At 40.4% G+C, this 15,853-nt stretch overlaps 1 protein-coding gene and 1 non-coding gene across 3 annotated transcripts in view; both read right to left on the reverse strand.

The window, feature by feature from the left end:
* Window positions 1-15,853, reverse strand: part of LRMDA (leucine rich melanocyte differentiation associated) — a 1,079,387-nt gene that overhangs the window by 790,304 nt on the left and 273,230 nt on the right. The gene's annotated exons all lie outside the window — the stretch shown is intronic.
* LOC114498180 lies at window positions 13,495-13,635 on the reverse strand. Its single transcript, XR_003684631.1, has one exon. It is a non-coding gene; the product is annotated as a U4 spliceosomal RNA (small nuclear RNA).

Here is a 15,853-nt window from a genome sequence, read left to right on the forward strand (position 1 = left end):
CCCCTACACAGTGCAAACTTCACAATAAGCCTTAATCACAATGATAACTTTTCAGTGCTGCACATTTCTTTAAATTTTACTCTGAGTGGAAAACAGAAATTCACTTGAAATATGGACAATAAAATTAGTAAAGCTATTTATACAACTATGTTTAAAATGATTTTTAAAAAGTAGCTCAGTGGGGTAGGTTTTTCTGTATAGGGTTCTAAAAATGTTATTGTAAATAGTGGTAATTATTACTAAGATTTGGGAGGTGCTACTACCTGCAAAGCATTTTTAGATATGTTATTTGATCCTTGCAACAATTCCTTCTCTGGGTGTTTCTTTCTCCAGGGCTCCGTACCTGCTTTGGGAAACTGAGAAAGCTGAGATGCAGCATTTCAGTAACTTTCCCCAATTCATACCACTGGCAAGTAAGGACATCGGGATTTAAAAACAGCTGTTGGAATCTGAGTCTTTGTTTAACAGATGACCACATCCTGTCACCCAGTCCCAAAGTGTCTTTGTAATTAAAGAAAAAAGCCTGAAAGATCCACTGGGATAAAAATGACAAAACCAAATCAGTTTTTCTCTCCAAAGTGTGACCACAAAATATTGGGATGGATGTTTTAATTTACCACCCCAAATTCTTACTTAGGGATATTATTCACTTCTTAGTCAGTGAAACAGATTGCCTCAGCAAGCAAACCAAGAGAAATTTCGAGAAGGCTCTGAGAAATGATAGTGATTTAGGAATAAATGTGATGCCTTTCCAGGCAATGACTCTGAAGAACTAAGCATTCACTCGGATGTTGAAGTTTGGGTGTGTTCTTTAGGAAATTAATCCCAGGATCCTGTGGCCACACCTCACAGCACTGTAGATTTGGGAGGCAAACTGCAAATCACCAACCCAGGCAAGTGAAACCACAACATGAAGAGAAAAGAAGAGGCTGGAGAGCCGGCAAGACCGCCCTGCCTTCCAGTTTTCATTCCTAGCTATTGCCACACATCTACTCCAGCACCTTTGGCCACAGCTCATTTCTCTTTCCTTTTGTTCCTCGAACCTACATGCCCAGATGGGCTGTGGTAGTGACAGAAGAAACCAGGGGATGTGAAAAAAAAGGCAGCAGCAAAAAGTCTCCGCTGTGGTGCTACTATACACATCAGACATCTCTAATTAGACAGCAGCAAAATTTTATTAATAGGATGGACATTATAGAATGAGCTTGTTATAAATGGGCCCTGTCAGGGCCTTATTCAGCTACCAAATGAGTATTCTCAGTTCAGTGCTCTCATCTGAGGCATCACGCCTAGTGCTGGATAACAAATGATTGCTATTAACCGTATTGTTAGTAATGATGGCTGAAAACAAACAAAAACCCATAAATAACAGTCTACAGAAAAATTAACCCATAAACTTGATAGATATCCAGCTGAGAAATAATAAATGACAATTTGGGGCCTGCTGGGAGATGCTAGTGGTTTTTGTTTTCCTCTCTGTCATTAACACATTTTCTGTGCTAAAAATTAGATTCTGATATATAATTATCAACGCTCCCAGATATTAATTCTGCTATTGCTCCCTCGGTTTCTCTTCTGGCTGAGCTATAATGTTATTCACAGATTACTCTGAGAAAACACATCAAACACTTAACAGAACAGGTCAAAGTGACAAGCAGCTTCTGCTGACAACATCAACCTGCACTGTCTTTTTTTTTAACCAGGTACACAAAACAAATTTCTCATATTAATTAACTAGGGTTCCCTTCCAGCCACAACAGGCCTGTACAATGTGATGTGAGCTAAGCAAATCTCCTACTTCTCTAATGAAGGCAGCCAAGGGAAGCGAACAGTGACAAAATTATCCTGCATTTATGACACTCAAATCCACATTCATTAACATCTTTCAGGAAGGAGACAGGGTTCAAAACAACTTTCTAACTTCAGAGCAACTCTCACCTCGAGCCCCTTCCTCTCAAAGGGCTGAGTGGAAGGGCAAGGACATATGCACATAATTAAGCACATGAGCAAGAGCCCTTCCCCAAAAGGAGCCTGAATTTCACCACAGAACCAAATCGGCAGTGTCACTGAGGAGGACTGTAACTTCCCAAATGCCGTGACTTCCACACAGTTAATTGACCTTGACTGGTATACAATCTCACCTGTCAATGGCTTATACTCATCAGAGACCACCAAGAGAAGTGAAATTCATCAAGCTCCTCCATGGACTGACCCATATCCCATAAGCAGACAAACACACACACATGCACACACACATGCCATACTCTTCTGCACATATGTAAAGTCTTTTTTAATATATTTTATTGATTATGCTATTACAGTTGTCCCATTTTCCCTCCTTCATTCCCCTGCATTCTGCACAGCCCCTCCCACTCACATTCCCCCTTTAGTGCATGTCCATGGGTCATACATATAAGTTCTTTTTAAAAGGATTTATCTAAGAAAAAGAAGATAAAAATATGAACAGTAAAATGACAGCAAACTCACAATTAGTAACAACCACACCTAAAACACTTATGTAGAGTCTTCATCACTCATATTAGCATTATCAATTCAATCTACTCTACGAATTTCTTCAACTCCTATCCGAAAATTTAATTTCAGAGAAAATTAGCAGAAGAAAACTTTTTTAATTAAAAAGGTTAAGGTACCCAATTTAGAGAAGGCAAATTATTGTTACGTTTGGTTAAAACCGAGATGATGAAATTTGACAATGCAAATAAGTGAATAAATAAGCAGGTATGTGATCCATTTCCCAAGCCTGTCTACCAGAGAAAAAGAAGCAGCAACTTCCTACCCCTAAGCAAATACCTTCAAATACAAGCCCTTCACCACTTAGGGGAATTAAATAGGAAAATTCCTTAAAATTAACCCATATGGACAAGCCTCAAACACAGAAACAAAAGAGTGTGAGGGGAGCGAGAGGCAGAGAATAGGAACCCTGGTGAAAATAAAGAATGCTGAGCTCCTGCTACGTGAAAAGCAGAAAGAAAAAAAAAATGGAGGCTTTCGGCCACCAATTTAGAAAACCTTGCTAATTCGAAACAGTTATGGGATGTTCCCTTTTTCGTTTCAAGCCCCACTGGGCTGGACAACCGTGTCAATAACATTTTTGAGATGGGATTTTTTAACATAAGCAAATGACTTCCATCTCCATGCCTTTTTGTTTTTAACCCCCACGCTTCATCCCCATGAACACATTGCCTCGATGACAACAGCCTAAACTGCAAATCCCTCACCTCCCATGCACTCCATTTTCTCAGTATCTGGCATTGCGATATTAAATAACTATAAAACTAGAAAGCCAAAATAACTAAATCACCTGGCAGCCAATTTCTGAGAGTTAAACCACAAACCCGGAAAATGGTGGAGTGTGTTGAAATAATGTAAAGGAAACCCATAAATTCAAACTTTATGTTCTGTAAAGAACAAATATGAAAAAGGCATCAAAATAATGAAAGATTGTTTATGTATTCTGGCATGAAATGGGAATGTGTTATGAGAGAGAGAGCAGTGGTGGAGACAGATCGACGAAGCTGACAGTGTGGTATTCATCCTGCACGGTGGAGCAGACGTCCCGCTAGTGGCAGTAGACAGCGCAATAAATCAAGGGCTCTCGAAGCTGTACCTACAGCTTATTACATCCAAGATGACAAATAAATAATAATCCCTGTCAGAGCGGCCCTTTGCTCAAGGATTGAGCCTGAAACCTTTGGCTCATCACTCCTCATCTTAAGTGAAAACACTAGAACTAGGGAATTGGAGGCCACGGTTTGCTAAGCTCATGAAACACAGAACAAGTGGGACCTGGGAACTAGGACTGAACAAGAAAGGTCAAGAAGGAAGGAAGGATAAACATTTAAATAATCTTGACCAAGAGGAGCCAAAGGCAATGGAATGAATGCAGGTTAACATGTGCTAATCGCCAGGGGTAGGAAAAAAAGCCTGACACTTATTCCTTGCCCCCACCCCTAACAGGGAGAAATAGCAGGCTTTGGTTTAAACAATGTATAGGCAGGCAAGAGGCTGGGCATAGAGATGCTGGGAGCCAAACACCAGTGGCTGCCACCCTCCCAAGCCCTCACTATCCTGTCTACCCTCCTGCCTTATGTAAGAACCATGGAGGACAGTGGAAAACCATCCTCCCCATGTAGTAATTCCAGCTCTCTCACAGCCTCCAAGGAGACAAGACAGTGCTGACCAAGGCCAAGGCAGGAGGAAGGCTAAGTCACGGAGCCACCCATGTGTTTCCCTGCTTGGCGACTTCAACACCTCCTCTCAAGTGTGTCTCTCACTGTCTCTTTAATGTAGAGATGATAGAGAACCCTGCTTCTGAATATACTGGGCATTCATGGGCATTATGACCTTGAACTTGTCCCCTAAACTTGAGCATCCTCAGTTTCCTATTGTTCCTAACTGGTTTGGTGGAGGGTTTCTCTAAGGGCCCTGAACAGTTCTTCTTGAACACCACTCTGTCTGGGTGGGCTCTCCACTTACGGCAGTCCCCAGCTGGGCTTTCCAAGAGAGTCCATCTCTTTTCCCTGTCTGAAACATCTCCCGTTCCTTTGCCTCAGTACCTTCAGAAAAGTACAGATAAGGCCAAAAGGGTTTAGGCTCCAGCTCCCCCAGGTCTCCTGCACATACCAACCCCCATCCTAACAACCCCTGAATATCCCACCAGCTACCATTCAGGCAGCCCACTATAATCCCCACCACACCTAGGTATTAAACCATTCTATGCTTTCTATTAAACCATTCTATTAAACCAAGGCCAAGGTTTAATAGGCTTATCTTAGAGTATGGTGGGTTCCCCAGCAATGCCTCACTTAACCACACTTCCTTAGACAAAGGCTGCATAGCAGAGTGGAGCAAGCACCTGCTGTGGTGAGATAAACCTAAGTTCAAATTCTGATTCCACAGAAGTTGGATGACTTCAGGTAGGGCACTTAACCTTGCTGAGTCTCATTTTCCTCCTCTGGGAAAAAAAAAAACCTAGATCTACTAATTCCTTATCCACAAGATTATTTTGAGATTAACTGAGATCACATGTTTGACAGTTCCTGGCATACCGTACATGCCCAAAAGATGCCAGTCCCCATTCCAGTTTGCCTTTTCCTCATTTCCTATCATCCACTAAAGTAGAATAAATGGTATCCACATGACTCTAGATCTTCATGAGTCTTCAAAATATCAAGAAGTCTCTATGGAAACACAAGCTCCTTAGAAAATAATTTGAGTCTAGAGAAACTACATAATCCAGAACTTGGATGAAACTCATCTAAACCTTTTAAGAGGTTTGGGGCTGTAAGTAGGTAAGTGATTCAATACAATGGGATCACCTCAGCCCAATAATGCTATGCCTGGAACTCTATTCATGAAAAAATAATTCAAAATATGGAAAATTCATATGCATAAAGATATACATTATATGGTTATTATGGTAAAAAAAAATCATGAACAAACTAAATAGCCCATAGGGTTATTTAGACTAAGGTTTACAAATATGTCTAAAATTAGTTCTAATATGGAATGCTTATTTGAAGGAATAAGTATACAGTCTTCAAAATGATGGTTATAAAAACAATGAAGCAACAGGGCCAAGTGTATATTATATAACATGAAAAACGCTGACACCTATACCTCTTGCAAAGTGGTCCCAGGCCCAGCACTAGAAGCAGACAGCATAGATTCAGTTTGGCTTTGCCTGGGAATCTCTAAGCCCAGCACAAGTAGCAGCCATCTCAGACCACTGTATAGCTCATGCAGGGTAACCCTTAGTAGGCACAGGTGGGTGCTGACTTTGGCCTGCACCATCCAGGAAATTCCAGAATCTGCATACCCTACGGACAAGTACAGACCACATCAGAGCACCACCACCTTGACTCCATACAGTTGATCCTCCATGGAAGGCAGAGGTTGGAGATGAGTGTTCACAGCCAGTCCTTGCAGCTGACTGGCTTGGGTAAATCCCTCCCATTGATCTGCCAACAGCAACAAAGACTCAGCTACAGAGGAGGGTGCACTCAGCTCACACAAAGGGCACACCTCGAGTACCCAGCTTGGGTCACATGGGAGGCTGAGTCACCGGACCTTACAGGACACCTACTACATTAGGCCACACTACCAAGATACAGTCATAGCAACTCTACCTAATACACAGAAACAAACACAGGGAGGCTACCAAAATGAACAGACAGACAAACATGGCCCAAATGAAAGAACAGATCAAAACTCCAGAAAAAGAACTAAACAAAAGGGAGCAATCTATTAGATGAAGAGTTCAAAACATGGGTTATAAGGATGCTCAAGGAACTTAGTGAGGAACTCAACAGCATAAAAAAGATCCAATCAGAAATAAAGGATACACTAATTGAAATAGAGAACAATTTACAGGGAAACAACAGTGGACTGGATGAAGCCAAGAATCAAATCAATGATTTGGAACATAAGGAAGCAAAAACAACCAGCAGAAAAGAAAAAGAAAAAAAAAATGATGATAGTGTAAGCAGCCTGTGTGACAACTTCAAGAGGTCCAACATTCACATCATAGGGGTGGCCAAAGCAAAAGAGAAAGAGCAAGAAATTGGAAATCTATTTGAAAAATAATGAAAGAAAACTTCCCTAATTTGGTGAAGGAAATAGACATACAAGTACAGGAAGCACAGAGAGTCCAAACAAGATTATGAAAAGAGGCCCACTCCAAGACACATCATAATTAAAATGCCAAAGATTAAAGATAGAGAATCTTAAATGCAGAAAAAGAACCACTGGTTACCTATAGAGGTGCCCCCATAAGACTGTCAGCTAATTTCTCAAAAGAAACTTTGTAGGCTAGAAGGAGTTGGCAAGAAATATCAAAGTCATGAAAAGCAGAGACCTACAGCTAAGATTGTTCCACCCAGCTAAGATATCATTTAGAATCAAATGGCAGATAAAGAGCTTTCCAGACAAGAAAAAACTAAAGGAGGTCATCTTTACCAAACCATTATTATATGAAATGTTAAAGGGAATTACTTAAGGAAAAGAAGATGATCAAAACTATGAACAATAAAATGGCAATAAATACAAATCTATCAGCAATTGAATCTAAAAAAGAAACCAAGCAAACAAGATGAACTGAGACAGGATCATGGATACGGAGAGTATTTTCATGGTTGCCAGAAGGGAGGGGTGTATGGGGAATGGGTGAAAAGGTGAGGGGATTAAGAAGTACAAATAGATAATTACAGAACAGCCATGGGGATGTAAAGTACAGCATAGGAAATGGAGCAGCCAAAGAACTTACACACATGACCCATGGACATGAACAATGATGTAGGGATGGCCTGAGGGAATAGGAGATGCTGGGTAGAGGGGGTAAAATCAAGACAAGTGCAATAGCATAATCAGTAAAAAATAATTTTAAAAAATAAGTAAAATAATGACATCCTTAGAAAAAAGAAAAATGCTGACAGGAAACTGACACTGGCTCTCATTTTAACTGTGTAGCATTATGTCTCTGGAAAAAGACAAAGAATACACACAAATAGTAATAGTACTAGTACGACAGAATTCTAAACAATTGTTTTTATTCTTTCATTTTTCCAAACTTTCTATGATTGTATTTCACAACACATTAATTTAAGAAACAATTTTAAAAATGCAAAAGTAAAGGAGTTAAATGAATTAAAAATTGGAAATGTGAGGATAAACCTGAAAGGCACCAAGGTTTTTAGGCTCCCACTGCTTCCTATTATCCAAGACACCACTGTGGGACCTCTTGTGAGACAGCGGGCAAAAATGAAATTAAATAAGACTGTGCCATCAGCCATGGCGGCTTCCAGCCTTGTAGCCAACATCACTCAGCCCCTCCCCCCATATTCTTCGCTAACTTACTTCTAATGAGAATACTCCAGTTTTCAAAGTCTAAAAGTTTGAAATTCCTTCTGTAGCCTCTCATGAGATCTTGCTTGCTACCACCCATTTAATGTTCAAAAAAAACCATTTCAAAAGAAAGCTGTTGAAGGTAGTTGGAAATTGTGCAAGGAAGTACAATGAAAACATAGAGAAAACATTGTTCTGTAACCATCCCAAGTCCTGAGTCCCCTTTCTCACCCGGGGTGAGACTCCCAATCTTTGGGTGTGCCTCCTTTCGGTATCTCATTCCCTGAGCTTCATGGGGGGAAGTCTCACTTTGAAAATGAATACTGCAGTGTTCTTCACAAACATTCCAACACAAATAACTTGCTGATATTTTATAGATTGGGATTTTGTTACCAGAAGACAGGTGGGAAGCCTGTCCTTTTATGAAAAACAAGAAAAAAAGATAAAATAACTCTGGGTGTCTTGTTCTGTGCTAAGTGCTTCAGTGGGTACTTTAACTCACTCAGCAATAGCAACAACAGATTCATGAGATGGCCAGACCTTTGCCAGGCCTCAGTGGTTCTCCTTCCATCATCTAGGTAACGACATTCTCTTTAGGGTTCATATTTATGCCATTTAGTTACAGAAACCCTTTTCTTGTGGCTATTTGGATTTAAGGTCCTAATTTATTCTCCTTGTATTCCCCTTTCTCTCTCCTCTGTCACTGCTCCTTAGGAGGCACACCTAGTCCAGTAAACCAGTTTACAGTTTACAGATGGGGAAAGTGAAGCCCAGAAAGGTAAGGAACTTGTCCATGACACTGAGCTCCTGTTGGGGCTCAAACTGGTGCTCGGGTGCTGGTCCTTCCACTGCACCATGCTGGTTCCAATGACTGGTTTCCACACAGCGTTTGAAAGGAAAAGGTAACACCTACACATTATTTGCTTTAAAAGTGGGAAAGGTGGTCCTATGAGGCCCACATGACACCAAGACTCTCTCTACCCCTGAAAAAGAACTAGCTCCCTAAACTGAGCCTCAGCCCAAAGTCAGCAAATGGTCACCAGGGACATTTATGGGGTAGAGAAGGGGGCATCAGTGCACCAGGCCAAATTCTTAAAGCACGCCACTGTCCAACACTAATTTTTAAAACACAACATTTGAGATATGTTTGAGTGCACTGTCTTAAAATGGGTTAACTTAACAAAAGATATGAGTAAGAAATAATAATTCAATCATTTAACACAATATCACTGTTCAAAGGTTTTTTAAATATAAACATGGCAATTCTGTTAATACATATTATATACATTTACAACAATGCAAGAAAGCTGAAAGGTGGTTATTGTTGAATTGAAAAAGTCCCAGAATCCCACTAAGAAAATAATGTGAGACAATAATGCATATTTCAGGTACCCACTATAACTGACTTAAATTATTATGGATTTACTTCATACTTAATTACCTTTCTAAAATATGCCAGGGTATTTTGTCATAAACTCTGCAGAGTCTGCTGTACCTCTACTAAATACTGCTCTGAAATGCAAACCCTTTGCTAATGTTTTTATTTGAATAACTTATTACCCAATATAGCAAGCATCAACACATTTTATAGAACCAGAACTTGGCTCTCCGAAATTCCTCCTACCCTAATGCCAGTCACTGTTGGGAGCATTTAGTTATAAATTGTCTTTCAATAAAAGTAAAAGCTCCCAAAACAACAAAATGAAAAGACACAGCAGCTTAAATCAAGGGAAGTCAATTTCCACATGCCGATCCTAAATATTTCATGGCCCTATTTTATTCTGACATTTGTAGATGACTAAAGTGTTACAAAGGAAATAAAATGCTGATTAAAGAGTTCACTGTCATAAAGGTTACTGAATTGTAAATGGCCCTTTCCATCTTCCTGTTAATAGGTACCCAGCTGTAAACATCATGAAGGATGTGACGGGAGGACGGCTTCCCTCCTTTAGGAGCTGTATATACATTAATCACTGAATCACCAAGCCATGCTTAATTGCAAGCTGTATATCACACAAATCCATGGTAAGTAGAAGGAAACTCATTATTGCTGCTTCATAACTACTGGGTACTTCTCATTTTAACCTCCTCACACCTGGGACACTTTGTTGCTTTACAACAGGAATGCAGAAAAGGTATTACACCACTAATTACAGCCCACACTGGCACCTCCATCCCAGCTGCCAGCAAGAGAAAACGGAACTCTCTCAGATCTGCAGCCATCCTAGGCTTCTGCCTCACTGCCGCTAAGTCAGTGTTGTATGTGGCTTCCCACCCCCGCTGCAGCCCCCTCCTCCCCGTTCCCTTCTGGGGACAACATGTTTAAATCCATTACTCCTTGAGAGTTTACAGAACTGTTTAAATGATAAAGAAAAAACTGCAGTATATTTTGCTTTGACAAAATTATTGATTTAAATCCCATACAATAGCACAATACCATTTAAAGGTCAACCCAAGAAAAATGAGTTTACACCCCAACAGAGCCAAGCTTATCTGTCATGAAAGTGTAATGATGTGTTTATTCCCTCACTAGGGTGTATATATTTTTCAGGAAGAGATAACAGTCTACTTGCAGGTGAAATCTGCTCTTAAATGGGAATTTCAGGAGATATTTACATTTCAGATGGTGGAACTGATATCTAAAGCCCTGAGACCCATTTCTGTACTTACTAGTCAGATGAGTATTTATCTTCATCGCCTAAAAATTATTCATCTCATTCCCAGGTCAAAAATGAGACATACACTTGAAAACTATAACCACAACTCATACGGGAATCTTTAAGAAGCCTAAGGCTGCAAACAATGAAGAGGTTGCCATGATAACTGCCTCTCTTGCATTTTTGTTTCCCATCTGCATTTTAAAAATTTGGCAATAAAATGTTCTAAGTTGATTATTTCTAGAAATATGTCATTAATGAATCTACATATTTTCCCTTCCTTTTTCTTTTCAAAAAGCCATACAAAGATGTATGGTCTACCCCACCACTTCCACCAATAAATACCCTTGCCCAGTTGGCCTCTATAGGTTCTCAGACATGGGCCTCACTGGGCTGGGGTGAAGGGAATGAGGTGTTAATACCCTGCATCCAGGTCACCGCACCTAACAACCCTGGCCCACTACCTCTCTGTTGAGCTCAGTTGAACCAGTATTTATTGGATGTTAGGTACTACACTAACTGTGGGGGTACAGAATAACACAGTACCACCTCTCTTAAAAAGCTGCATCCATTCATCTGGCAAATATGTACTAAGCATCTATCATATGCCTGGTACTGTGCAGTGGCCACCCAGAGATGATGGTCTTATAGGGCCAATAGACACTGAATACATTTTTACAAGTGAAATAACTATCCCAAAAGAGGATGTTTAGGATGCTAGAGGAACATAGAGCAAGGGAAGCAAAACCAGTCAACAGGGTTCAAGAAAGGCCTTATTTAGGAAGTGACATTTAAACTGAGACTTGAAGGACACAAAGGTATTGGCTGAATGAAACAGGAGCGTTCTGGAGGTGAAGGCGGTAGGAGGAGCATGTGCAAGGAAGGACCAGACAGTCTTCTGCAGCAAACAGAGTAGTATGTGATCTGGCCAAAGGGTATGAGGGAAGGAAAGAAGAAAGTGCTGCCCACAGTGGTAAGGGTTTTGAACCTAAAGAGGACTACTGGAAGGTCTCAAGCCTGAGAGTGGCATGACCTCGGGCAGTATGGAAAATGGACCAGAAGTGAGCCGGGATTACTGCTGGAATTCCCCCACTGAAGGTTATTAGAGCAGCGGGACTAGTTAACAAAGGGTCCAATGCCACAGTTCAGCGAACAACACAGAAACCCCCTCCTCCATTACCAGTGCACAAGAAGTACATTCTTAAGAACTAGCCTTTATTCTCATGTTTGAAAGACTGAGCTGGCTAATGATTCGACTAGTAGGGTCTGTTCCCCTTTTCACAGGTACAGTTTGGATGGTCTAGGGATTAAAGCAGCTCAGAAATCCTCATTATCTCCTTCAGCACCCACCACCCCACTGGCTATTTTCCTGCCCTTATTAGCTCTATCAAAAGATGAGCTGGAAGAGACAGCACTTCCAAATCTAGTTTATTGCAAAAAGCCGAAGTGAAAGTCACTCTTTTGCCTTTGGTCAGAAAGAAAAGTGAAGTGATTGGCTAAAATTAGGCCGAAGGGTTGTTGAAATTTAATTCATCCAGATGCCTCCCTTTTCCTCACAATCATGGGTGTTGGATCCTCGGTTGTCTAAAAATTAGTTAGTATACAATTTTATTTCTTCCAACACTCCTCATGGGGAGGAGGAGTTGATGTTCATGCATCTTCTATGGTTCTATCATTGGCAGATCCTCATAGCCTCTCACATTTAGGCAAAAGCCTAGAGCTACGTGCCTTCTCAGGTGAACTATGGGCAAGCTGACCACAGTCCCATAGCCCAGCCCACCACCACTGCCTCCACATCCCCTTCCCAACTCCAACCCACCATCGCAGGCCAACATTGTCATACCCAGTGCAGGAACCTTCTGTCCTCTCAGGTAACCCTGGCATTGCACCCTCTGGCTCTTCCTTCTCATCCCAGTGCTGAGGACATGTCAGCCCTACATGATCACTGCTAAGTTTCATTTGTAACATTCACAGACTCCTAAAAGGTACCCTTCAGGAAATTGTGAAATGGATAATTGTAACAAGCATGCTTCTTCACAGGATGATGGCGAAGTGGAAAGATCATCTGTTCTGGAATTAAGTACCCCTGGGACCACAGCTAAGCCCCACCAACACCCATGCTTCCCAGGCCTACAGCTTAAACTAGGATTCTCCATTTCTTCATCATCCATCCACACTTTCATTCATTCATTCGATAAGTAGTTATTAGATGCCTACCATGTTCCATGAGTTTTCACATTTACCTAATTTCATCATCACAATAATCCCTTAGAGACAATTCTTTAAATTCTTTTGATAATGCATCTCAATATGTTAACTATTTATAAAGTATACATACTTACCATTGTACCAATGCATTCACAAAACAAACAAAATAGGCACTTTAAGTATTGGGAGGAATATAAATACTTTAAATGTAATTCTACTCATTAATAATGTCAAATTTTCTTGAGCTCAATAAAAAACATAGATATTATACTTTATATAATATATGTTAATATTTTTTCATTACAGAGATGTTATATTTTTATACCTCACTGTTTTTAATTGCTGGCTCAACACTTTGTGAAAAGTCAACTTAAAAGTATAGTTCTAGTTTCAGTTTATTTTACCCATGATTTTGATAATTGAATCATAGTCTTAAAAGTTATTTAATACATACTAGTTTCTTGTGGCATAAAAGAAAATTTATTCTGTCACAGTTCTGAATGCCAGAAGTACCACTGGGCCAAAATCAAGGTGTCAGCAGGGCCACAAGCCCTCCACAGGCACTAGAGGGGAGTCTGTTCCTTACCTGTTCAAGCCTCCACAGGTTGCTGGCATCCCTTGGCTTGTGACCACATCACTGCAATCTCTGCCTCTCTGATCACTACTTTTTCCTCTCATGTCTGCATCAGATCTCCCTCTACCTGTCTCATAAAGAGACAGGTGACTGCATTTGGGGACTACCCAGATAATCTAGGATAATCTCATCATCTCAAAATCCTCAATTTAGTCACATCTGCAAAGACCCTTCTTCAAGTCCTCACGGTGGGGTATTAGAAAAGTTTTCAATTAGCAATAATTGTGCCTCAGATAAACCTCATTAGCTATGATACTGTCACCACTCAAAGCTGCAAAGACCCTTTTTCAATATAAGGTAACATTCACAGGTTCCAGAGATTAGGACCTCATACCTCTGGGCGGCCATTATTCAGTACTATTGTGCATAGGAAAAGAAAGTGATCACTGGCTGAGTTTATTAAATCATGGCACACTTTTTCGATCTCATTAACCAGTCATGCTCAGATTGCTGTTTATATTCAGTGGGTAAATTTCCACAGTCCTTAATGTCAATTATCTAGAACATACAGCAATTTCATATTTTTAACAAATGAATTCAAAACCTACTAAAATTTCTTCTTTTAAAAAATATTTTATTTACTTTTTAGAGAGATATGAAGGGAGAGAGACAGAGAGAAAGAGGAACATCAACCAGTTGCCCTTCACACACCCCTAACCAGGACCTGGCCTGCAATCCAGGCACGTACCTGATTGGGAATTAATCTGGCAACCTTTCAATTCACAGACCAGTGCTCAACCCACTGAGCAACACCAGCCACAGCCAAAATTCCTTCTTGAGAATACTTCTTAAATGGTTAGAAAATTCCTTTTCTGAATTTGTATAGAATTCAGAGATAAGCATTTTTATAGATGATACACCTAGACAGCTTTTAGCAATGAGCTCACATGATGATGGAAACCTTTCCAAACATCTGCTCTCAAAATGTTCTCTCCATAGTATAAGTCCCTTTCAGAAAGCATTTTCTCACCTGGTAGCCATTAGGAGTGAAGACAATTAAGCAAGCTTGAATTTTTGTAAAAGAAAAATGAGGAACACACAATTTTTAAAAAAACAAAAACCTCTTGAGTTCTTTATAGCAACATAATCAAGGAATCTCTGTTGGAACCAAAGATTTTCTATTCAATCCCTAACTCATAATCAAGTATAACATAAAGGTTCTGATATTTGAGAATTTTTTTTAAAATAAAGTTAACTTCATCACTGACATCTTGTAACCAGAGACTAATTAAACCTGCAAGATGCTGAAGCCAAAAAAGAGGGGAAGGCAGCACTGTGACCTGCCCCGAGAGAGAACTCCCAGGTGGCCTCTGGGAGAGGGGCCCCCCACTGTGTGTGGCACGTACTAATGTGGTAGACCCCTGCACCAAGTGAGGGTGCCACTGCAGTCTGAACATTAAATATTGATCTAGTTTATTCCTTTCCCAGTTTTAAATTATAGACTTCGGAAAAAGAGTTCTAACACCGTCTTCCAGCATGCCAGTGGTTCTCATGATATATTCACTGGGCTCAAGCTCCTCACTCTAAGGACCATTGCCTCTGGGTTAAGGGTGAGTGAGTGTCTTACACTGATGGGGAAATGAAGCTGAGAGAGGCTAAGGGAGTTGCCCCAACAGCACAGAGAGCAGGTGTCAGAGCCAGCATTTGAATTCAATCTTCTCATTCCATGGCTGAATCTCACTCCACTGTTCTGTAAGTCCTCCCCCTCACCGATAGGAAAGGTGAAGAAGGCAGATCAGCAGAGTGGTTCAAACTCCAACTCTGAGTCCAGGCTGCCTGGATTTGACCATGGTTCCATCACATCCCAGCCATGGGACCTCAGGTACATTAGACTTTCCACTTTAGTTTTCTCATTTTCAAAATGCAGATAGTAAGAGTATTCCAGAGGGTAATAGAGATGAAATGAATTAATTCATGTAAAGCACTTAAGACAACAAGGAATACATAATAAGCACAAGTAAGAAGTCAGGTATTAGTCATATAACAATACCTATTTGGTGAGGTTTTCTATGGTGCATGAGAAATACACACACATATGTGTATACACACACATACACATAATATACAGAGAGAATGGGGGATTGCATATGCACCTGGAATATAATTGGTACCCACTGAGCTTTTATCGAGTTTTTAATTTTGAATAGATTATGAGGGTCATACAAAAGTCATAAAGCTGACAGGTCCTCCACACAAGCAAGAAAGCACATTTCTGAGGCCCTGCAGGCACACCACTCTTTGCCATACTTTTCACACATACTTTTCACACGGTTTAGCCACTTACAAACCCAATGCCACAATTCCAGGCTGTGAGTTCTAACACATGCCTGCTGATAAATGCTCATGTCCATAATTCTAACCATAGGAAAACAATTAATATTCTTCTAACAAGAAGGTCTAACCTGGGTCTATTATGAAGATCCTTTGAAAAGTATAATCCCTTATCTGTTAACAAGTAGATTATAAGATTTTCTGCCCCTGAGTCAATGCC

The sequence above is a fragment of the Phyllostomus discolor genome, chromosome 5, assembly GCF_004126475.2.
Source record: "Phyllostomus discolor isolate MPI-MPIP mPhyDis1 chromosome 5, mPhyDis1.pri.v3, whole genome shotgun sequence".
In the NCBI taxonomy this organism is placed as follows: domain Eukaryota; kingdom Metazoa; phylum Chordata; class Mammalia; order Chiroptera; family Phyllostomidae; genus Phyllostomus; species Phyllostomus discolor.